The sequence below is a fragment of the Myotis daubentonii genome, chromosome 6, assembly GCF_963259705.1.
Source record: "Myotis daubentonii chromosome 6, mMyoDau2.1, whole genome shotgun sequence".
Taxonomy (NCBI): domain Eukaryota; kingdom Metazoa; phylum Chordata; class Mammalia; order Chiroptera; family Vespertilionidae; genus Myotis; species Myotis daubentonii.
In genome coordinates, this window is record NC_081845.1 from 17,053,651 (window position 1) to 17,079,487 (window position 25,837).

At 40.2% G+C, this 25,837-nt stretch overlaps 1 pseudogene; it reads right to left on the bottom strand.

Annotated features, from left to right (window-relative positions):
• Positions 1–17,193: 17,193 nt before the first annotated feature.
• On the bottom strand, positions 17,194–18,658 carry LOC132236431 (eukaryotic translation initiation factor 5-like; annotated as a pseudogene).
• Positions 18,659–25,837: the final 7,179 nt, after the last annotated feature.

Below are 25,837 nucleotides of genomic sequence, written 5' to 3' on the forward strand. Positions count from 1 at the left end.
CATCCTGGTTGCTTTCCCTGCCTCCAGAAAGACAGTCTTTTTTTTCCCCCCCATGAGTTACAGAAAAGGAATTGACTCTCAGAGAGATTAAGCCCTAGCCTGAGGTCAAATGAGTTTGTGAGTGACAGAAACAGCAGGACCAGGCAGGCAAGTTGGGTAGATGACTTTGAGTATCAAGGAAGTGGTGGGATCATAGTCATCCATGGAGGATCTGAGCTACGTACAATAAGTCTGTAGAAGAGCTTCAGCATATGAAGTCCAAAAGACTTACGAAGTTCACAGTCATAGCAACAATGGAAATTCTGTGGCACAATTTCTCTGACACCTGCAAGAGGGCTTCTGCTTGTTTTTAAGAAGTAGCAGCTAGGCCAAGCAACCCAACCCAACCTCCCAGAAGAGACCTACTGTCATTAAAGGGCCCCTGCTAGGCTCTGTCTTGAACTCAATGCTGCCTATCTTCTGAAAGCATTATGTTGCCTCATGGCCTATGGGGACAAATACCCAGAAATCTCCAGTCTCAGACCCCACCTTGTTTTCTTTTCATTTTCTCAGCCTTGGGCAGACATCATGGTCATTCTCAAAGTCAGCGACATCCGTCACAGTTCTTACTCTAGGAAAATGTGTTTGCAACATTACTTTCTCCTTCACTGTTACCTGTGAGATGTCCTTGCGGAAAGATCCACCTATATTGCCACACCTGCTATTAGCTATTCCTTCAAAGCATATAAAAATGTAAATTAGTCTCAGAGTTTACCAGAGATCAACTTTCAGTGGCCAGACTCTCCTTCCAAATCACTGTGGTCAATTCACTTAGTTGGTGCTAATGAAGCTCTGGTTTTGTTACAGTCAATTAGCTTTGTGCTCTTCTCTCTAACTATAGGCCACACTCCCAAACCCAGGCAGCTTTGTCTCCCAGATGCAGACTGGGCTGTTGGGGAAAAGACCACGCATGTAGATGGACCACAGGGGGAGATCACAGCCCAAAGGTTAACCTCCTGACAGCAGGCCAACTGTCGTAAATCTCCGTGGGGAAATAAAGTCATTGTGAGGGACTATGAGTGCTTAACAATTATTTGTGAAATTAATGGACAAACTTCTTCAATGGCATAATTGTTCTCTGCCTTTCACATGTCTGCCCATGGCCTGTCTGTTTCTGTGAACTAAAAAATAATGCTGAGCAAAGCTTTCCCTCCACCTCATCCACTGGCAGAAAACATATCATGTCTCCGCACACCGGGGATACCCAGCGACCTGCTGGGGAGCGTGAGCTGGAGCAGTTCCTATGACAGCATGTGCCACTTTCCCTTAATAAAAATTACCAAACTGAAAACAGATGATAACCGCAGATGCCGAGGATCTGAAACATATAAACAGTCTCCTTTACTTGGTGCAGTTTTTTTCAATGGCTCAGTCTTTCTGACCAATTGGTGTGTGTGTTGCCCTTGCGTTAATGATGACTGTGGGAGGCTGTTGGCCCAGTGCTTTGCACAAGGCTGTAGCCTGAAGGAAAAGCTCCCTGGGGCACTGACCAGACTTGATTAAATGGCCGGGTGGTCTGCTCCAGAAGAATCCACTTCACACAGGGGGCTTCCTTTGATTGTTTCTACTTTGTCATCAGAGAGAAACGTGGGAACCTGGTCTATTTGCCCGAATCTTCCTGTGTTATAACAGTTCTCCCTGTCTTACACTCTGTTCCCCCTTTAGGCCACCCTATCAGTCAACAATATTTATTACAACTCTGTTGTAGGCAGAACACTGCATTAGATTTCCTGAAATATAAAGAAATAAGCAACATAATCTCGGCCTTGGAGAAGCATATTCACTACTATAGGAGAAACCACATAAACATGAAGCAACTTGACATTTCGTGAAAGCAATAGTATACCACAGTATAAAATGTCATTATAAACTGGAAAGCAATAAAGCACAGGCAAAACACAATTAAGCAACATTCATGTAAACAGGCCTCTTAGAGGAGGAAAGTTCTGAAGAAATCATTGTTAACACCTCCATATATTGTGTCCCAAGTTGCAAATAATTCAAATTATCAGGTCCCTTTGACTCTACCTTCAAGTTTTTGTTTTCCTGCTTCACCTCTAATTTCATAACAAAATTTAGATAAATATAAAATTGAAATAGAAGCAATAAAAGTCTGAGGAGAAAATGTGCAAAAAATATTTTGTAAAAAGGAGAGAGCACTTTTTGTTTTATGAAGCTAGTATTACCCTAGTACCAACACCAGACAAAGTTGGTATTAAAAACAAACAAAACAACAACAACAAAAACTACAGACCACTAGGTCCCAAGAAATTGTACACCATGACCAAGTGAATTTATTTCAGACATGTAAGAAAGTCTTGCTAAAAATCTGAACATCAATCAATGTGATCCACTATAGGAAAAAGAGTAAAAAAAAAAAAAGTCGTATGATCATATCTACTGACAGGAGAAAAAGCATTTGATAAAATTCAACACCCATTCATGCTAACAATTCCCAGAAAGCCAGGAATAGAAGAGAACTCCCTAAACATGATAAAGAACAGCTACAAAAACCTATAGTTAATATTATATTTAGTGAGAAAAAAAATGAATCCTTTCCTCTTAAAAGCCAGTACAAGGTAAGGATACCCACTCTTTAACACTAGAGGCCCAGTCACGAAAATTCATGCACTGGGGGGCGGGGGGTGGGGGGTGGGGGAGAGGGTCCCTCAGCCCGGTCTGCACCCTCTCGTAGTACAGAAGTCCTCAGGGGCCTAAGCCTCCCTCTGTCTGGCCTCCCACAGTCTGGCCTCCCTCTGTGGGAGGTGACTGGCGGGCCGATCAGGGGACAGCGCCAGCTGGCGAGCAGCCAGCCCTGCCCCCCAATTGCCCCTCCACCACCACCGGTTGCCACCTCCACCAGCGCCCCCCCCCCATCACTATCCCCTCCCTCGGCTGGCCCGCTTGCTGGCCCCACCCCCCACCGACCATTCCGTGATTTGGTCATTTTGCATATTAGGCTTTTATTATATAGGATGGTACTAGAAGTTCTAACCACTGAATAAGGCAACAGAAGTAAATAAACAGCACACAGATTTAAAAGGGAGAAATTAGGCTGTCCCAAACTGCAGATGACATGATTTTCTATGTACAAAGTCCCAAGAAATCTAAAATAAAAATCCCAAAATGAATAAAGATATAAGATCAACATACAAAAATTTTATTTCTATATGATAGAAATGAACTTGTGGACACAAATTAAAAATGCAATACCATTATGCCTACACAGAAAAAAATTATATATTTAAGTATACATGTAACAAAATATGTATAGAACTTGTATGCTGAAAACTACACAAAGCCACCTGGCCAGCATGGCTCAGTGGTTGAGCATCGACCTATGAACCAGGACGTCACGGTTCGATTCCCCATCAGGGCACATGCTGGGTTGTGGGCTCAATCCCCAGTGTGGGGCGTGCAGGAGGCAGTGGATCAATGATTCTCTCTCATCATTGGTGTTTCTATCTCTCTCCTCCTCTCCCTTCCTCTCTGAAATCAATAAAAATATATTAAAATAAAAAAGAAAGAAAGCTACACAAAGCCAATAGAAGAAACCAAATAAAGAGAAAGATGTTCACGGATTAGAAGACTCAATGTAGTACAGGAGCTAAGTCTTTCCCAAATTAACCCAAAGGGTTAATATAGTTGGATCAAAAGCCGAGCAAGATTTTTTTAAATATTTTATTTATTTTTTTTACAGAGAGGAAGGGAGAGGGATAGAGAGTTAGAAACATCTATGAGAGAAAAACATCGATCAGCTGCCTCCTGCACACTCCCTACTGGGTATGTGCCTGCAACCAAGGTACATGCCCTTGGCCGGAATCAAACTTGGGACCCTTGAGTCCACAGGCCGACACTCTATCCACTGAGCCAAACCGGTTAGGGCCCAGCAAGATTTTTTAAAAAATAGACAAGATTATTGTACCATCTATATGGAAAGGCAAAGTGACTTAGATTAGCTAAAAAAATTTTGAGAAAAATAAGTGTCAGGAGTCAGTCTACTCAATTTGAACATGACTATATAGCTAATCAAGAAAGGGTGGCCTTGATGGAATAATAGACACATAGATCAGTGGAACAGAATAGACAACCTAGAAATAGACCCATACAAATACGTCCAACTAATTTCTTACAAAGATGCAAAAGTAATCCAATGGAGGAAGAAATGCTTTTTTAATAAATGATGGCTGGAGCAATTGCACATCCACCGGCAAAGCATGAACCTCAACCCAAACCTCACACCACACACACACACACACACACACACACACACACACACACACACACACAATGTACTCAAAATGGGTCCCAGGCAAATTTAAAACATAAACCTTTTATTTAAAACATAAGAGAAAATGTCTGGTATCTATAACCTCATAAAGAGTCATTAAAGTTGACACCAAAAAGAAGATCCTTAAAAGTAAAAACTGAACTTCATCTAAATTAAAAACTTTTTCTCTGAAATACCCTGTGAAGAAGTTGAAAATATAAGTTAAAGGGTGAAAAGATTTGCAACCCAATATCAGATAAAGTTCTAGTATGTAAAATAAAGAGCTCTTAAAACTCAACATTTTTTTTAAAAGGTCCAATTAGAAAATGGACAAAGGACTAAGACAGATATTTTATCTAAAGAAGATAAACAGCAAATAAGCACATGAGAATAAGTTCAATATTCAGTGAGACATAGAATCCATGAAAGAAAAGATAAATTTGACCTCATAAAATAATATATATGTAGTATATGCACACAAGCATTATTTAGGCATAGAATAGCAAACAAATGAAAATCCGGGGATTGGGGGGGGCGCAGGAGAGGGAGAGGGGGCCTGGCCAGTACACTCAGTGGTTAGAGCATCAGCCCACACACTGAAGCCATGGGCACATACTTGGGCTGCAGGTTCAATCTCCAGCTGGTTGGGGCAGCTGGTCTGGCCGTATGTGGGAGGCACCCAATCCATGTGTCTCTCTCACACTGATGTTTTTCTCTCTCTCCACTTCCCTCCCTTCCACTCTCTCTAAAAATCAATGGAAAAAAATATGTTTGGGTGAGGACTAAGACAAAACACACACAAAAAACCTGGGGGGGAATTTTGGTAAGGTATATGAATTACAAAGTAAGCCCACCAAATATAAATTTCCTTTCATTCCCTAAAGAATCCCAATTTTGATTGAGGCAGCCATGTGTTTCTCCAACATCCTTTGCATCTAGGGGTGAGTATAAGATACAGTCAAGCCAATAAAACATAAGCAAAGGCTCTTGGAAAGCCCCCCATAAAACGACAAAGTGTGGCAGAAAAAGTCCTCCTACTTTCTTCCTGCCTGGACTTTCTTCAGTGCCTAAAGGAGTGTGGCCGTCTTGTGATATGAGGACAAGAGCCATTTGCTGAGATATGAAAAGATCTCACCAGTATTTTCCTCAGTCTGCAGACAAGAAGGAAGCCATCTAAGAAGCTATTTCGGTAATTCAGTTGGGGTTACCTCAGATCTGAGAAGGAGAGGAAAATTATCCATAAAACACGGTGACGTGCCATCACCAGGCAAAAAGCCATTCCAATTATACAGTGAGTGGAAGTAGAATAGGCTCTTTTCAAAGGTGGAACAGAGCCATGTGAGAGCCAAGTGCCTGTTTACCTAGAACATTAAAGCCTCAATTCTGACTCATCCTTGACAGCCTGGGCAAGCAATCTGATTCACAAACATTTGACGTGTTTCCTTCTTGACTTTAACATAATTTATATATTTTTATATTCCATTACATATCAGCATAATCTACACATAATGGCAAGATTTAAAAGATGATATAGGTTATTTAGACAAAGATTTCAAGAAACACAGAAATGATTATTTCATTGTTCTCAATCATTGCTTAGTCTCTCCTGTTTTGGGCTGCCAATTTAAAGTAATACTTTAATTCCCAAAACGTTTCCCTTAGCTTGCCTAAAGCTGGTCAGGTCTCTACTAACCTCAAGAACCCTGAGCACATTTCCCAGGTATTGAAACCTCTGCGCTTTTGTTCTGCTGGGGTTCTAATGGCCCAGAAAATATAACTATATATGTATTTGTTTTCTGTGTATTCCAAGAAAAGCCTGATGCCTTTCCTATACAATGAGCCCCCATCCAAACAATCAGCTTTTCTTCAATTTTCTCTTGTATAGTCAGTGGCCCCAAAAGGAAGAACATAACTAGTCTTATTTAGTGTTTGCCAGGCGACCCACCTTTGCCAGCCCTTTTCCCTCAGGGCATACATCCTTCCGTTCCCTGCCTCTCTAGCACTCTGCGCTCTGATCCCCAAAAAACGCCCTAGTGCCCTAGAATACTCATTCAGGGTCTCCCTGGGCAGTGCAGCTCATCATGTGCAAGTTAAACAGACTTGGTGTTTCCAAAATCCTAGCCAATATTTGAACTTTGATTGTGTTTTAGTCACCCAGAACATAACTTTTTAAATGGAAATAGAAAAAATAGATTTAAATCTGGAAAGATATTAGATATAACCTATACTTTTAAGAGAAAACTAGCCTGGTTAGGTCACTCAAAGTTTGCAATAGAGTCAAAAGGAAATTTTTTCTCTACACTGCTTTCTGTTGGAAGCTACTAAGCACTTTATATTTCCAATGTGTATCTTCACTTTGGAATCCGAATAGAAATGCCAGGCAAGGCTTTGCAAGGCAATAGCAAATCTCTTTTCATGTCAGTTGAATCCCAAAGGACAACTTTTAGATTTTAAAAAATATACTAAGTATCTTTTTGATTTTTCAATTTATTTTATTGATATCATAATATTAACTTCTTCTTTTAACTATATGCTTTAACAAGTATGTTATTTTTATTGTAAAATGAAACCAAAGCTGTTTATATAGATACCCATATTGTTGGTATCTGTGGGTTCTGGTATCTTTGGGATCTAAGATAGTCTATAGGAGAACATGATTTACATTGAAAATTTTTATTTTGTAATCAACTCTTCAGGAAGCTGGAAGAGTCAGAGAGAAATACCTGTAGATAAAAACAAATCTATGGCATTAGTGTGAACTATTGATTAAAAAAAAACAACAACAAAACACTATACAAATGGAGGATTCGAGGCCAGCTCAAAGAACTAGTTACAAATAATATAGTTCAAAATCCCTTAGCTAAAATCCAGGTGGCAGTATGTATTTCAAAGTTCAGAATTTGGAGATTTTACAAAGGTAATACAGCACATCTGCTGCTTATTACATAACAAGCCAGCAGAGTCTGGCACTGTTCCCTTGAATCAAACACATTAATATTTCTGCAATGAAAAGCACGAACATTCACACTAAATGAAGTAAGCAAGACTATAAATAGACTCACATCAGTTCTAGGCAGGTTTTCTACCAAATTTGTTCAAGTCAGCTCAAGTTTTGCCATCAAATGGAGTAGGGGGGGAAACTAGTGTTCTAAGCTTTTTGTATGTCAGAATTGTGTCTAAGGGATTATGAACCTAATATATTGCCATTGAAATAATTTTGTCTTGGGACTCTACATCTCATTACTTTACTAAGCAATTCTATATTTTAGCATCTCTGAGTTTCTGAATGGGGCTCTTTGGGGTATCTGATTTTGTTTGCTTGACTGGGGGTTCTTTGATAAGAGATTACTATAGACTTCACTTTAAACAGTCAACGTGGTAGACAAATCAAATCATACTTTCCATGTGCTTATGAGGCTGGCTGTGTAAAGTAATCTTGTCAAAGAAATGGTCGTTCCAGAATTGATGTTTTGTAAGTAGAGATTTTCACATATCAGAATTTCTTAGAATGGGCCTATTTGTATGGTGAAATCAGCAAAAGGCAGACCAAAGTCTATAGACTATAACACTAAGAAGTAACTATAATGCAGGCATGGTTTATCAACTCCCTCTTTGTTTAGAGGGGAAGAGCAAGTGCGCGCACATACACACACACACACACACACACACACACACACACACACACACACACCGCTGGTCTCGAGTTCTCAGATTGTAACTACTGTAATTATTGTTACCTCTCATGGGAGCTCTGACTCTTCTAACTTCAGTTTTTTAATTCCCTTCCTTTCGCTAGGGTTGTGGTAACATGCACCTCACTTTATTTGTGTTAGCATTATATTAATAGTTTATTAAATCACTGTGGATATGCATTATAAATACTTCATATTTTGGTATTTAAAAAACAATGTTTCAAATAGAATGACTCAGAGCGTGAATGCCAGCATGAGCTAAAAATATGAACTTAAGGAGTTTCTTATCTTCTAGAGTAAAGGTTGCTAAAAACTTAAGGAGACCGACCTTCTTTCACTAGAAAAAGCTCAGAAATAATTCCTTATCATGTACAAGACTTGTAGATTTTGGAAAATTATCTCACATATAAAAATTTCCAATGATGTCATCACCACCAGAGAGACTGACTTTTATAATGTAATGATAGAAAGCACAGTTAGTGTTAGAAGAGAACCTGGCGCTAATCCCCCATTGCACAAGTAAGAGAACTACAGACTAGGGAGGGTGGAGAACTTTCACAGCATCTTCCCAAAGGTGAGTTCAGGTAATTAGACTATTTTGGGAAACCCTCTCAATTTAAAGCCTCAGAGGTGGGTTGAAATTTGCTCTAGGAGACTCACTGTTGAAGAAAATGGTGGAATGCATAGCAGTGAATACCATGCACTCACTAATTGCAGTCACTTTCTGAAAAATAAAATGCTGATTTTCTATGCTTTCTTGAAATCTACAGGTATTTCTCTCTTTGACTCTTCCAGCTTCCTGAAGGGTTGAACATCACAATATGAACTGAAGGATATGACTTGCTGTTTTCCAAGATGTTACCACAAGATTGTATTCTATGGGACAGGAAGCACTAGAATAATTCACTTAAGCTTTCTAACGCGATCTGTAAAATAAGAACAAACTTTGCAACGGGTTTAAGATGATCATGATGTCCCCATTAAGAGTTCACTGGGCTTTGAAATGCCAGGAACTTGACATATTCTGCATCCTTTTGCCATGTTCCATTCCCAAATTAAGCTTCATATTGACTGCCAGAATATACTACCATTAATAGGCATTTTCCTTGCCTGCCGACAGAGAAGCCAGTCTTAGCAGTGACTACATGCGGGGAGAAGGGGCAATACCTTCTAGGTTAAAACATCACTCCTAAAAATATCTCACCATTTTAAGTAAAGAATTCTATTATTGCTTCTTTAAAAGTTTTATTGTGATATAATTTTCAATGTACAGAAAAGCTATACGAATAGGTAGGACAAGGAGCATACATACATTCTTTATCCAGATATGCTAATTATTTAAATTGTTAATACTTTTTCCTCCTCTCTCTCGCTCTCTCTTCCTTTCCCTCTCCCTTTATCTCTCTCCTTCAATGTATATTTCCTAAGAGCAAGAACATGCTCTTACATAATTATAAACACATATCAAAATCAGCAAATTTAACATTAATACCATGCATTCACTAATTGTAGTCACTTTTTGAAAAATGCTGCTTTTATATGCTTTCTTGAAGTCTATGGAATTTTAAATGATGATGGTTTTTAAATGCGATGTTTCAGTTGATTGGTCCTTAAAGTAAGCCAGTCACTTTTTAAACAGCATGCCTAAAAAGTTACAATTTAAGTAGGATCTAGAAGACATTGGTGCATGTGTAGGCTCAAACATTACTGGGCACTCTAAGAATGCCTATTGATCCTGGTTCAACCTGGTTCAACTCTAGCTAATATCTACGAATGTACCCCATAATAGAAGAATTGTACAATAATATGTGAAGCCTTATTAATCCACTGGAGATTTATTGGCATAATTACATGCTTGGCTTTCTGCTCACATTTTTAAAAGTAGGCAAAATTTAAAAAGTTGAAAGGACATGAAGAGACTGACATGTTGGGGAGAGCTCAGTACCACCCAAGAGATAATTTTCAATTTAGAAACTCAACAACTTTCTCTTTCTCAAATTCTAGCCTTCATTGACTTCAAATTTCAGTTCCCCGCTACTGTGACTTTGAATTTGAAATTATGCAGTTAGCTGAGTGAACTGTTTATCAAATAGTTTACCCTTAAAGTATGCATCAGTCTTACAATCTCTTTTGCAGAAACTAACCTATCCAGCTGGTAAAGTAAAGAGGAAAGGGTGAGAGTAATATTTATTGAGCTATTATTATTGTTGCTATTATTATTGTTATTATTTTAATCCCCAGGGAGATTAGGTGAGATGGCATAACAGGAATCTAAACCCAATATCAGTCCCCCAAAACCTGTGCTCTATCCTTGTTTAGGAAATAAGAATATTAGTCTCAACTTCAGAACAATGTCATGAGGATTTAATTTAAAAAGAGAGAGAGAGAAATGTTTTTTTAAAGCTCCTTGTAAACCATAAAGGGTTATGCCCACATACAGCAGAGCACATGGTCTCCTAAGAAATATTTTACTTGTAAGTTTATAACTTTTAAGATGTCCAAACTCAACATTAGCTCCAGGATATATTTGGTTGCTTCTGGGGGTTCCCAAATAGAGCCCTGCGAAATACACGGGAACATTTTTAAAATTTCACTTCCTGCTCCCTTCACACTTCCCTCCATCCCCAAGCAGCCGCCCTGTCCTGAACCACATCTGATTTCTCTTTCCCCAGAACTGCCCAGTTCAATAGAGAAAAGGGCATGGCACATCAATTGCTCCACACAGCCAGCTGGGCACATAGCACGAGACATCCAGGAAGTACTTTTCAAGACCTTTGATTACATTAAAATCATCACCCTTCTGTTTCCCTATAAATTGAATTTCCTATACGAGCAGCAAGCAAGCTGCCATAAAATTTCTGACTCCGTCTGGCAAACTCAGCGTATGGAGGGGTTTCCACACCAAAGTGAAGGGTATTGTCAGGTTTGAACCTTCCCTGGAGAAACTGGGACACCAAACACAATTGGAGACAGGAGCAGCACATGCCGACCTGTGGTGCGCATTCTAAATGGATGGCACGTGAACTTCAAAGAGCATGTATGCACTGCACAAAAGAATTCAAGTCAGGGGTGGCTGGAACTGAAAGACAAACATTTCCATTTGCTAGGTGGGGAGCACCGATTGCAGCGAGCCCCCCTCATCAAAATCAAGGCCTGGAGTAAAGAGTGCAGTGAACACGCAGACCTCATTATTGTGCTTCCTAGTAAAGTGAACAAAAAGCATATTTCTGAAATGATGTTTATCACCATATCGTGTATTCTCTTAAGAGGCTGAACAGCTGCTGTCTAACCACTGTCTTAATGGGAAGCAAATTTAGGACTTTGGAAGCTTTTGATGGTATTGAGGATTGAGGGGCTAACAGGGAGAGAAGATTTCTCTCTCTCTCTCTCTCTCTCTCTCTCTCTCTCTCTCTCTCTCTCTCTCTCTCTCTCTCTCCTTCCTTCCTTCCTTCCTTCCTTCCTTCCTTCCTTCTATAATTTTGCAACGATTTTAATACTGCATTATTGACTGGGTTATTTAACTGATTCAATGTGTAAGCCTCAGGTACATCAAGTATTAAAAAGACTAGCGTTTATGCAAAGATGAGGAATTTTTACTTTGCCCAAATAACTAAATCACTGGTGGCTCCAAAGCATTGTCCTCAAGAGGAATTGTGTTACCATCTTAACAGAAAGAATGAGGAATTCTACTTGTTTTTAGAACTTCCCTAAATTCACTGAACACTGAGTTGGCAGACTCACGTAGCAAGCTCACTGAAACACAGGATCGTCACTGAGTAAAACATAGCAGCTTATTTTCTCATCCATTCAATACATAGCGATGTTCTGGCACAGCAATTGGCCGGATTCTCATCACTAAACAAAAGCAAACTGCTTAGAGAATGCAACAAAGATTCATCAACCCAAGCCAAAAATGGACACATACAGAGTCTAATAATGTCACAGCACACAGCAGAAGAGTGGTGTGACAGGTGTGATAGCCAAATGATGCTGGGCTGCCTTGGGAAAACAGCACAAACCCTCTGAAATGATGACTGGCATGTGTGAAGAGAGGAAAGGGCTCCTGGCCCCATTACTGATGATACGATGCCATAGGCTCAACATAGGCAGAAGTGGCTGCCCCAGGAGTCCCAAAAATGTTATTTAAGGCACAAATGTCAATTATATCTCAATAAAGCTAGACAAAATTAATTTTAAAAAGAAATAAGGCAGTGATGGGAGGAAAGAGATACACCAAATAACTTGTATGAATATATGCATAACCCATAGGCACAGACAATAGGGTGGTGAAGATCTGGGGTGGGGGGTGGGGGCAGGCTAGAAGGGGTCAATGGGGGAAAAGAGGGGACATATGTAATACTTTCAACAATAAATATTTTTAAAAATAATAATTAAAATAAATAAAAAAGAAATGCTAGTCCACCACACACACAAACACACACACACTTTAGTTTAAAAAAGTCAACCACAGATCTTTAATCTCTGCTCCCAAGATTAAACATGCAGTTTTTAAGCACTGTATCTATAAACCTATAAAGAAGAAACGACAAAGGGAAAAAAAACAAGGAATATATGAACCCAGTATTACCAAAAGAAGGCTCAGTGAATATCAGCACTTTAACCCAGAATAATTCTTCATATTGCTACAGATTATTGTGGTGGCTACCATCAAAGTGCGAGTGTGTTTGGAATGATTTGGGTGATATTATACACTTTGGGGGGAGACTAATTGAGCCTCCTCACACTGTGGAACTTTTAGATTGATCCCATTTCCTGATTTCTGAGTATTGCTTCTCATCATCCAACTGTAAAGCTTTGGCTCATCCCTGTTACATTTTGTAGTTACTGGGGGCTGACCACATCTGCAGCACAGCAGTGAACATTGTAGACCTCAAAGGAAAGTCATCCACATGAGATCCATCAATGTCAAATGCAATTAATTTTTAAATGGATACTTGGGTTTTAGGAGCACCCACCCAAAAGCTTTCACTGGAGATTGCCTGAGTGATGATTTCAGTTCTGCTCATCTTGGGCAGCTGCCCCTTCCATCCACACACTCCGCACAACCTGACACCCATCCCAATCTGCTCAGCCCATATGGACAAGGGTATCAAGTCTATGCTTGTTCATGATCATCCCCCAAAATAAGAGATCACTGGGAGGGGGAGACAGTGCTTGTAAGAAACATCTCCATTACTTTAAACCATGATTAATATTTTCTAATTGCCCTTTGAAATGTACAGATGTTAGGTATATTAGATATCAGAGCATAGAGTTTAGACTTCTCTATGTCCTATGTCATTGTTCATCTGTTATAACAATGTGTGACGTTACATTGAGGTTTTCATTAGGTAGAATCCTCATTTATAGTGAATACAGAATAGTTCATTTTCTACTATCATTACTTCATCGTCCTAAAATTCAGAAATGATTTGGTTCCTTTCATTTCTCTGCCCCCACAGAGGTGTCATTTCATTCACATGTGAACAGTTTTAGATCACTTGTATTACAGTTTTAGTGGTTTTCCCTAAAAGTAGTATAAATAGTATAAAAGTAGTATAAATAGTTTATCATCCTTTTGGGATTATGTAATCAAAACCAGAGCTGGAGTCTGAGTGGGATCCACATTACTTGGGTACGTGCGGCCAAGTGGTGGGGAAAGACTCTTGGAAGCCAGGTTCCAGTGGCTGAGGTGCCTCCTGGAAACACACACAACCTGAGTGGGGGGAGGAGTGAGGGGATGATTCTGACATGTCTCCAGTCTCCATACCAGCCCAATATCCACCTATCCCAACCCTGAAAGGATGAAGGGTGTAAGTAGGGGGTGGAGTTCTTTCTCTGAGATGTCCATAAGACTGTATCACAGAAAAGGTTGCTTTAAGACACCTCCAACCAAGTACAACACAACATTCTCCCCATCACAGAAAGTCACCCCATAGCTGGGCAACTCAGGGATTCAGAGTGTTGAAGACAATACCAAGCAAAGCAGCATGGAACCTGAAAAGAGCTGAGGCAGGGTGAATTCATGGGCAACACTCCCAGCACCCCAGTGAGCACCATGGGGGAGGGAGGAGGTGAACATCAGCAAGTGAAGACAGCCGGCCAAGTCTGAGCTGTGAGGCTATTATAACCCATCCATACCCGGTGGTAAGTCTGGAAAAGACTAGTGTACACTGGTTGATGTTCTGTAGGGGGGTCTTATAATTAGACATTTAGGGATACTGACCAGTGAAACAGTTAACAGAAAAATATACACTACTTAAATGCAACTGATTTTGAAGGTTAGAAATCAGGGTTAAGATTCAAAACAACAATGAGGTGCCATCTCACACCTGTCAGAATGGCTATCATCAACAAATCAACAAACAAGTGCTGGAGAGGATGCAGAGAAAAAGGAACCCCTTGCACTGCTGGTGGGAATGCAGACAGGTACAGCCACTGTGGAGAACAGTATGGCATTTCCTCAGAAAATTAAAAATGGAACTTCCATTTGACCCAGTGATCCCACTTCTAGGAATATATCCCAAGAAAACAGACCACCAATCAGAGAGGATATATGCACCCCTATGTTCATAGCAGCACAATTTACAATAGCTAAGATTTGGAAACAGCCTAAGTGCCCATCAGCAGATGAGTGGATTAGAAAACTGTGGCACATCTACACAATGGAATACTACACGGCTGTAAAAAAAAAAAAAAAGGAATTTTTACCATTTGCAACATCATGGATTGAACTGGAGAGCATTATGCTAAGCGAAATAAGCCAGTCAAAGAAAGATAAATATCACATGATCTCGCTCAGTTGTGGAATATAATGAACAACATAAACTGAGGAACCAAAATAGAACCAGAGTCATAGAAGAATCGAACAGACTGTCCAAACTATGAGGGAAGGTGTGGGGTGAGGGGGTAAGAGATCAACCAAAGGACTTGTATGCATGCATATGAGCAAAACCAATGGACACAGACGAAGGGGGGGAGGGGGGGACACATGCTGGGGGGTGGGGCGGTCAAGGAGAGGTCAATGGGGGGAAAAGGAGACTTATGTAATATTTTAAACAATAAAGAATTTAAATTTAAAAAAAAGATTCAAAGCAACCATAAGAAATTAGCAATGGCCCTCTACATTTATCTGGAACTCAGTGCCACTACATGGTAAGTGGGTAGACTGACTACAGGTTTTCAAAGTGCTCTGTAGGAAAGGCCAGATAGACAAATATACATATGAATGAAAGAATGAATTATAAAGCAAGCCTTTGCTCCAGGTGATCTTATGGTTAAGCTTCTGGCTCTTAGAGGTGTTTAAAGTTCACCCTGTAATTTATCTGTTGACTCTCAAGCCCCACCTCCAAATGTACTGGACAAGCCTACACTTTCATAAGTAGCTTCCAGGCCCCTGCTGCTCCAAGCCACAAGGGACACAGGTACAGACAGGCAGCAATTCTTTCCAAAAACTCCAGGCCTGAAATTAAGCACCTTAGGTATGGGACTGATGCTGGATTTCAAATATAAATTGAAAATGGTAAAATAATAACAACAACAATACGGAAAGGAAATGGCATGGGATTTTTTTAATCCCCACTTTTTATGGAAAGGAATAAATGCAACAAGTTTCTTCTTTGGAAGTGATTTCTTAGACATAGTCAGAACCCATAACAAGTGAGTTTAGATCAGCTAATTGGGCAATGAATTCAGAAAAAGTTATTTTCAAATCTAAAGACCAGGATGGGCTGGGCCAGGCCCTAGACTCCTGTATTCAGTGGCCATCACCAGAATACATGAGTGCCTGATTATGTTCAATGTAAAATAAAAGACACCCTAAGTCTTCCACCAATATACAGGCTGACTTAGAAGTACAATTTTAGTTTTCTTTTTTTTAAATACGTTTTATTGATTTCAGAGAGGAAGGAAGAGGGAGAGAGAGAGAGAAACATCAGTGATGAGAGAATCATTGATCGGCTGCCTCCTGCACGCACCACACTGGGGACGGAGCTCACAACCCAGTCATGTGCCCTGACTAGGAAATTGAACTGTGACCTCCTGGTTCATAGGTTGATGCTCAACCACTGAGCATGCTGGCTGGGCTAGTTTTCTTTTTAAATAAGAACTTAAAAAAAAAATCAAGTTTGAGACATAGCAACATTTATTCTGGCAAGATAGCAACCCAAACCTATGTGTCCAAAGGTAAAAGGCATTTTTTTAAAAAAAGGCCATAGTACCAGAGAAAATCCACATTGAACAAAAGATACAATATGTGTAAATATTTTGAAATTATAATTTAAGCCATAAGAGTAAAAGCTGAAAAATTATGCTGTTTTTGCTCCTTTTCCTTCTTCCCTCAAATAAACTCATAGAAGTTACTATTAAATCATATTAAATCATACTCCAAAGATTGAGAGGATTTTCTCAGCACAAAGCAACAGCTATATACACATAAATGCTTGTTTGTTAATGTAATAATTCCCTTGGCTCATCTAATGTGTAATGCACATGTCTTTAAAGACTACAATTTGGGGCAAGTGTATGCAAACTGAAAAAAAAAATCAAGTTTCAAACCTATTTAAAACTATGTATAGGACACTCAGGTCATTTTTACTCTTAGTAAGATAAAGGTATTGCACTGTCCACCTCGACATGGTAAGAATGTACATTACCAGAGGCCAATTTGAGGAACTAGCCATAAGACATAAAAAGTACTGAATTTCCTAATGGCTGAATAAGATAATTACAAATAAGTTTATGTTTACATTCTGCTGAAGACCTCTTTACAGTCTCAGCATCTAACAGTTTCGAACAGGATTCAAGAATTCTATCAGGTTAAATGATAGCACAATGTTTTTAAAAGGAGCCTATTATTTCAGCTTAAGTCATTCAGAGCCAAAAATCTGAAGAATGACCACAATCAAGTCTTTATTTTTATAACTGTATAAATGTGATCCAAATGTGTCCACCACTAATTTTTCAAAGGAAAACATGCTATAAATAAGCCAACTACATCTGCTCACTGATATTTGTATGAACTCCTGCAATGTCTTGTTGGGCTTAATTACAGACCACTCACAGCAGTGTTTTTTGTAGAAAGTGTAGCATGATGTGAAACCATGTTAGCTTTTGCACATGCATGTTGCACTTCTGGCTGATGAGGCAGACAGACACTCAGCGTTACAGTTAAGCTGGGCTGCACCCACCCCTTTAAATGACATCAGTATCAATGTCATTGTTCTTGTCAGACTTCACAGCTTCAACTTTCGGGACACTGGTAGACTTTGAATATCTCATCTTCATCATCTTCTTCACCACTTTATAAATGGTGAAGATTTCTCCTCTGCTTCCTCCAACCACTTTATAAATGATTCTGTTTTGACACAAATCTCTTTAGCAAGTTCTTTTGAGATATGTGTCTTTGAGGCTTTTCTGACCGGTGGACAATCACCTCTTACACCAGGGGTCCTCAAACTACGGCCCACGGGCCACATGCAAATACAAATATTGTATTTGTTCCCATTTTGTTTTTTTACTTCAAAATAAGATATATGCAGTGTGCATGGGAATTTGTTCATAGTTTTTTTTTTAATATATAGTCCAGCCCTCCAACGGTCTGAGGGACAGTGAACTGGCCCCCTGTTTAAAAAGTTTGAGGACCCCTGTCCTACACCAAAAGGTCTGCATCATACATCTCCTTCAAGATATGTGGAATCTGAAATGAGCTGAGCTTGGTGCATTGCTACCACACACTCCAAACCAGGAAGAAGACATTGTTGAGCTTTTTTGTTGTTGCGACAAAATCCTAGGAAATGGCCCCTGTATTTCTTAATCTGTTCTTTAACCTTCTCATTTAAAAAGAACTTCAGTCCAAAGAAGAGGGCCCATAGCTTTTACATCCAGTCTTTCTGCTTCGGCAACAATTTGTCAAAGGAGTGATGACACCCTCCTCTTTCTTTTTCTCAACAAAATCAAACAGGATATTGACCCCATTCTTCAATAGTCCTTTCAAATCATCACAGCGTGTCAGAACTTTGGCGTGGGCACTGATCTAATCCATTCTGCACCTTTGAATTCCCTCAGTTATATCCTTCCCCCAATCATCGTCCTCTTCTTCTCCCACAGCATGTGGAGGAGGATTGATGTCCTTTGGTGGTGGTGGTGGTCGTGGTGCCTCACTGCTGGACACGGAGCCATTTTCCTTGTCTTTGCCCTTCCTATTTTTTTTTTCCTTCCCTTCCACTGTACCACTGTCACTATTCTCAGGTGGGTTTTTGAGAATGATGTGTCAAGCATGGCTCGATAACCACAGGCTTTACAAGAATTACCTGTTGTTTGCTTCTTTCGGTTGACATGCAGCTCTGTTTCAGGATTCTCACACTCAGGACAGAGACCCAATTTTATAAAGAATCCATCCCACATGTCTTGCAGCTTATTCACCTCAGGAGATCCATTAACAATGTAGCGGTCATTCTTAACATCAAACTGGGTCTGTGCTCCCAGCTCTCAACCAAAATATTTGGTGAGATACATTGGAGGCCAATTAAGCACCTTTGCAATATCAACCACATTGAGGATGACTGTTGTGATTCCATCTGCTTTACCCTCGGCCTTGGCAATCAGTCTTGCACCGATGGAACTGATCTGGCATGTTGTGGTTGACCTTGACAGACATTTTAGCTTATTAGTGGAGTCATCCGTAAGATACACAGCTTTTTAGTATCTTCTGTCTGTAGAAGAAGGGATGACATAAACAACTGCAAGAGTTCTTGGTCTCTGACAAGAAAAGGTTTTTGCCACTTGGGCTGTGAGCTCCTTGCTTGTATGGTGTGTTTCCCTAATACGGGTACCAATGGCTGCACAACAGCTCATTTCCCCCAAAGGCAGACATAAACCCAACACCCAAGACTGGGATGAAGTGAGGCACGTGTGAACCCGAGGCCCAGGATGGAGGAAGCACAGCCAAGGGCAGCCGCAGGGAGGGGTCCACACCCTTCAGCACCCCGGTCCAGTTACCTCCGGAATGTTCTTGCTCTGTGGCACGGGCTTTAGAATTCATTTATCAAAAGGAAGGCGAACTAATCTAAATTAAATAGCCCTCTGTAAGTAGTATATATAAATGGTCTTATGGGAAGGGAGTAAATCAGGTGATCTTTACTTCCGCTGCTTTGAGAGCGTGGGAGACTTTAACTCAGTTGAACACGTACTGAGTGTCACGTTAAAGCCCCACATTAGGCTGTGGCTGCTTAAGTTTATGTTAGACATTTAGGTTGTACCAAAGGGAGGGCTTTAGGTGCATCTATGTTATTAGGCAGCAAAATTGGTTGGGAGGGAAAATAATGATTATGAAGTATTTTTTTTATGATCTTCAGGCTAAATGCCAACCTGTCTGTAGAATGGATCTATTTGGATATAGGGGAATGTACCGTATCACCTCTCATTTAACATTCCCTTTTTAAAAAATGTTTAATTCTGTTTAGACCTCTCTGAGTAAATTGTAATTGTAGTACCTAAAACTTTCTATTTGCCTAACATAAGTGGTGTTCCATGGCCACTTCCATCCCTTCACCAAAGACAGGAAAGCAGATCTGGAATGAAGGCGCTCTCTTGCTACAGACGGTAATAGAAGCAAAACTGCACTTTGTGGCTGAGGGCCTGAATTAGCCCCTGGCTCTGCTACTTATCAGCCAGCGACTGCAGGCAAATTATACTTATATTTCATAGATGTGTGTGTATGTGTGTGCACATATAAATTTACATATATAATTCATATGTTATATAACATTATATAATTCTCATTTTTCACATGTAAAATGTGGATATAGATAATCACCAACTCTTCTGAGATTAGTCTGAAGACTAAATAGCTATTAGACTATAAGCTTCCAGCACCTAGGTCTGTGTCTGGCACAGAATATAAGTTTAATAAATATTCATTATTGAATAAATGATCCAATATATTTTTCCATAATCATTAACAAACAATGAAAACTTGCACAACCTCCTTGGTCCCAAATGCACTTCTGAAAACATGATATTTTTCTGAAGAATCATATAAACTGTAATAGGCAAGCTTCATACTGTAGCTATAATCATAATCATCCATTTTATTCTTATCCCAGGTAGCATTTGTTGGGACGTACTATGTGCCAAGCTCTGTGCTAAGTGCCTCACATTCTTCTCTCACATAGCCCTCATGGTAACGCTGGGAGGCAAGAAGAAGAATTTTCCTCATTTTACAGATGGGGAGACCACAGCTAAAAAAAGGCTAAGTAACTTTTGCAAAGTCTCACAGCTAGTTATTGGTGGAACTCAAAATGAGAATACAGACATCTAAATCCAGGGCCCATGCTCGTTGGAAAGAGCAAGAGTTTGGAGCAAAGAAGTCTAGGTTTGAGGACCAGTACTGCCGCTTATGAAAATGAAAATATTGACAAAAACTTAACTTCTCCCAGCCTAAATAATTATATCTGAGAAAAATAAATCCTACCTTATAGGGTCATTGTGAGGACTAAATACACAACTGTAATTTACTTCCCTATTATATTTGTGAGAGTAGTACCATATCTCACTAATAATTAAATCCTAAGTACCTAGCATATAACAGACCTATAGAAAGTTCTGCTAGATAAACAGAATTTAATGGGAAATTCTGTTGTGTAAACAGAATTCTGTTAGACAAATTAATATCGACATGTTTCTTTGTAACTATAAATCACTTTATAAATTCCAATGATCATCATTATCAACAACTTTACCATGTATTGACCAAGAGCCTCCAGGCTGTAGAATCTAAGTGATTCCCAAACTCTTCCAATGAGCCTAGACTCCTGTACAATACAAAGGTGACTTTGAACATCACTGCCAGTGAAATCCTGATCTAAGCCCTAGAATAGGAGACAAGTAGCTAGCTGGTCACCCTAATTACCAACAGATGATTTCAGAAATGAGCTTTTTTTTAAGGAAGTAGTTGAAAAATCATTAGAAAAACATTCAAAATGTGGTCAACAGCAGGGACCCAGCATGAGGCTTGAAGCAAACAGTGGAATCTTTAGAAGCCCACTTTGTGTTCCCAAGGTCAGGGGAGCAGACAGAAAGCATATTGCAGCACTTAGCCACCACAGGAGCCAGAGTCCTCCCTCAGCCATCCTGGGTTTGGCAGGAAAAGGGATTATAATAAAAAACAAGGAAAGTGATAGCACCCAAAATATAAATATCACAACCATGGTCCTTATCAGATATGGCATCTCAGCTACTACCGGCAACCATTTACAAAACAAAATTTATCAAATGTCTCTTATTCTGAGATGAGGAGATTAAACTATGGCTGGCCAGCTGTATCCTGAGGCAGGGTATCCGAGAAGTGCTGGCCACCTACCTTGAGGCTGCAGTCAGTACATCGCTGGGCTTTAGTTGCTTAGAGCAGCAGATATTCGTAGGGCTTGGCAAAATCTAGAAAAGACCCGACCCCTGACCATTGTGTTTATGTGAATAAAGATGCCAAACAAGAAACGGGCTGAAAAAATATCAGAAGGAGTTCAAATATTAGCTCATGAGAAGTTATAGGCATATGGTTTCACTTGTAAATCCTTCAGGATTAGTCAATTCTTTCACTTAAAAATATCTTTCATTAGATGACTCTGAACACAAAATGGTGCGGGGAGAGGGGATTTATCTGGGTCAGAAATTCCTTTTGACCTGAACCTGAAATGCTACTTTAAAAAAATAACAATAATGCATTTACTTCTAAATCCTTTCTTTCATGGAAATAATGACAATATATACCACAGTTCACACCACTCCAAATTGGACATATATCGTGTTCTACACACTACCAAATAGGTGACCTCATTTACTCTACTCATTATTATCCCCACGTTGTAGACCAAAACCTGATCCACAAGAAGCCAACCGTTAGATGCAGAGAAAAGAGCAGCGGATGTGGGGTGAGAAGACAGGTTTGAGTCCCTGCCCCACCATCCACGGCTGTTTGGTCTCTAGCTGAACCTTTACATAAAGGGCATCCTGGCACACCCTGAACATATGGGCTCTGCTTCCTTCTCTCCCCACGCTCAAGGACATGAAAAGTCTCAAGTGTCAAGGATAGAATTCAAATTCAGATCTGCTGGTTTGAAAGTCGGTGTATATCATCTTTCTTTTTTCTGAGGAGTGAGTGACAAGTCTGCCCTGGGCAGGAAAGTGACGCAGAGTGTGCCAAGAACAGAGAGTGAAGAGAGCTCAGAGGCAAGGAACCAGCAGTCCTGCCTGCCACCAATGACTCATGGTGCAACCTCCTACAAAGGCTTTACTTATAAAGCACATCATTTTTCATGTATTTTTTTGCTAATTATAAAAGTATGCCGAGATGCTGAATGTGGAGCAACAGGCCTTTGCAGAGGTTTAGACTAAGGAGCTTTCTCACTCCAAAATAGACTCAAAACATAAGGTGTATAGGTTGTTTCACAAAGACCATGTCTCCCCAGACAACAAAACACATTATCTCTGAAAATAGAAAAATAAAAGAAACACCTGCTAATAATAGAAAAAGAGATCAGCCATAATTCCACTATCCCTCTAAAGCCACTATTAACATTTTGGGTGCATTTATATCCAGTCTTTTTTGGTGCATATATGTTGTCTTTTGCATAGATAGAGCTTATAAATACGAAACAAGGATCACACTACATGTACAGCTTCGCACTCTACTCTTCTAAATTAACTTAAATTGTTTGTTAATGAAAATTTCCAGACATTGATCCCGTTGTTGGTTATTTCCCTTTTTTGTCATTTAATCAATACTGCAATGAGCATCCTTGCATAAATTTGGTAGAGCCTTTTTCAACTTTCAGGACGATGTTCTAGGTAAACTTAGAGCATGTTCTGAGTGTTTGTTACGTGTCAAACACTGTGCTATAGTTTATGAGCATTACCTTAATCCTCACTGAAATCTTATAAAATAATCTAGAATAGTCCCTTTTACAGATGTGAAAACTGAGTGGTGAAAGAGTAACTTGCCCAAGTCCACACAGAAGTAACAGAGACATGATCCACACACATCCAGTCTGCCTCCAGAGTCGACTTCCACTGAAAACGTTCACAGACTTGCCATGTCTTCTAACATTCTCCCCCTCTAAAATGAGATTTGTCTCCACAAGAGATGCCGTGGGCATGATCTGACCAACTAGAGAGTCCAACCTGACAACCTGGAAAGACTCAGAAATCTGCCCTTGGATGCTCTGGGCTCAAGGTATCCACATGTAGACTCCCAGCTGTGAGTTGCACCAAACAGCCCGAGTCCATTCTGTACATTAACTTCAAGGGCCCTTCCAGCCCACGGCCTCATAAAGGTACACTGCAGACAATTCTGCAGGCTCTTCCCCTAAAGTTGACTTTTATCTTGTTGCTAAGAACGTGTATCTTTCTTTAGTAAATTTATTTTCCTCCCATTTCTGCACAGGGAAATCTGTCATCAAGTGTTGCACAAAGTTTAAGATTAAATGAGGAGTAAGCCTATTGAGAAAATACACAAGAGCTTTAGAATCCGTTTTTGGAGAAAAATAATAAGAATTACTAAAGTTCTAAAAATCAGTTTTTAATGACACCCCACTTTATTATGAAGACCCGACAGCTGTTCTGTGCTCACACATGAAGAAAGATGCAGACAAACATGGTAGAGGGAAGCCCCAAAAGTGACTCTGCAGTCGCCCAAACAGAGGACAGGCTGTGTAAGGGGGAGTGAAGGACATGAAAGGGGTTTTAATAGGTGCCGTTGCAAAGGCGGGAAACAGCATGCTGCCAAGAGAGGGAGGCCGGGTACAAAGGCAGGGCCTGGCGGTAATGGGATACAGCTGAAGGAGGGAAAACTCGAGATGAGTATCAGAGAAGACTTCCTGGCGGTGAGAACTGCTGGGTTCGAGCATGGCCTCCCCAGGGAAGGGCGGGAAGCTCCCACACTCAGGACACTGGAAACCGCACAGAGCCACACAGTGCGGGCCACGGCGAAGGAAGAAACCCTGCCCTCACGGAGGATGGACGGGATAACCTGCAAGGCCTTTGCTATCTGGAGTTACTTTGATTACAGTAATATAATCCTTCAGGGATGCAGGAAAGATTGTAGGGGGTAGGGTGCTGTAAACTTTTGAGTGAACTTAATTCTTATGGAAGGTGCTGGATTGACATCCTAAGAGACAAAAGCTCTCTATTCACCCAGACGGCATTGACAGAGATACACTTCCCCACTGGACTTTAGCAAATGTGTCCTTCGTCCGGGCATTAAAGGAGAAGGAAAGCTGTGTCCTTTCACCCCTTGCATCCTGGCTTCTCATAGCTTCACAACAACAAAGGGGTTATTAGTTTTAAACATTGGCCCTTGGGCTGAATCCCCTGCTTCTCCCACCCTAACATCCCAAAGACTACATTTTGAAGGGACCACATAGAATTTTCTTAAGCACCCATCTGGGAAGCATTAAAATAAGCAAACCACTTTCAAAGGATGTGTGGAAGCAAGCCTTGGTCCCTCTTGTTCTCTTTACTACACAGACAGATGGATGGATGGGTAGATGGATTTGAATATAATTCCTACATACCCGCTGCATCTAAGTCTTTAATGAGAGGGCTTTTAATTAGCTTCCTGTTCCCTTCCTTTTTTTTTTTTTTTTTTTTTACCATCCATCTCCTTCCATAGAATAATTTTTGTCATTCCTTAAATGTGTTTGGAATAAGGGATTCTAGTCCTAGGAAGTTCAAGGACAGACCCTCTTGCCCCCCAAGTACTAAGCCAGTTCACTGAGATCTCTTGAGCTCTACTGTACATGTCTCCTGAGTTGCTGATTTCTGACTTTCTTTACTTGAATTTTACAGAAATATCCTCAAAGTACTGGCAAAGTTCTGCACATAAACCAAATAGTAACACTCATCTGAGACCCAGCTCTTTGATCTTCTCTGAAAAAAATATGTGTAAATTTGGGTGTTTTGTTCTCTGTAACTTTCTTTTGCCTGAGCTGGACATCATTGGCATGTCCATGTAGTTACCCATCCCCCTGTTATAAGAAGCCTTGGCCTCATTATGTCTCCAACACAGATATTTCATCTGCTTTTCTAGAGGCAGTGAGAGCAGAATACATGCTGCCTTTTCATTGTACATCAAGCCAAGTAGACTTAACCGGCTATTTCTCCCATCCAGATGGTGCAAACCTCAGACCAGCAAAACCTTCCATTCAAGCAGTAGGAGGTGTGATCGGGTTTGCCCTGGGTCTCCGTGCTGATCTCAAGGATAATAGGCAGAAAAGAAAATTCCAGTATTGACAGTCTCCCATTTTGTGATTGTTAACAAAATTCCCTGCATGTACCTACAATGAACATATTCAATTACTAACTTTCTATAGAAAGTTTCTCTGACACATGAGTGGACTTGGGTGAAAACAAAGCTTCATGAGTAGCCCCAAAGGGTTCAGATGGTATCCCAGCTGATGCTTGCCGACAGAGGTTGGAACTTGTTTTCCCCCTCTGTGTTTAAATAACCAAGCATCAACTCAATGAGAGAGTGAGCCGAATTTGTTAGGAAGTAGTTGTTACCTTTGATTTCCTGCTCCTTCACTGCAGACAAAAGCCTGCTATATAGTTACCTCCAATTGGCGTATGGTGTACATTGCAGACCACGATGTAGGTGAGTAATGAATCCTGTAGGAATCTGAGTGACCTGACCCAAGACCCCACTCACAAGTGGGCAGACAACCTGGAGCCTACACACACATTGTTTTCGAGTTAGTGAAAAGCAATTTTAAAAAACTAAAATCACAGAAAAATAGAACACCGTGAATCTCCAATGGTGAGTGATTATTTTCATGGCTAAGAA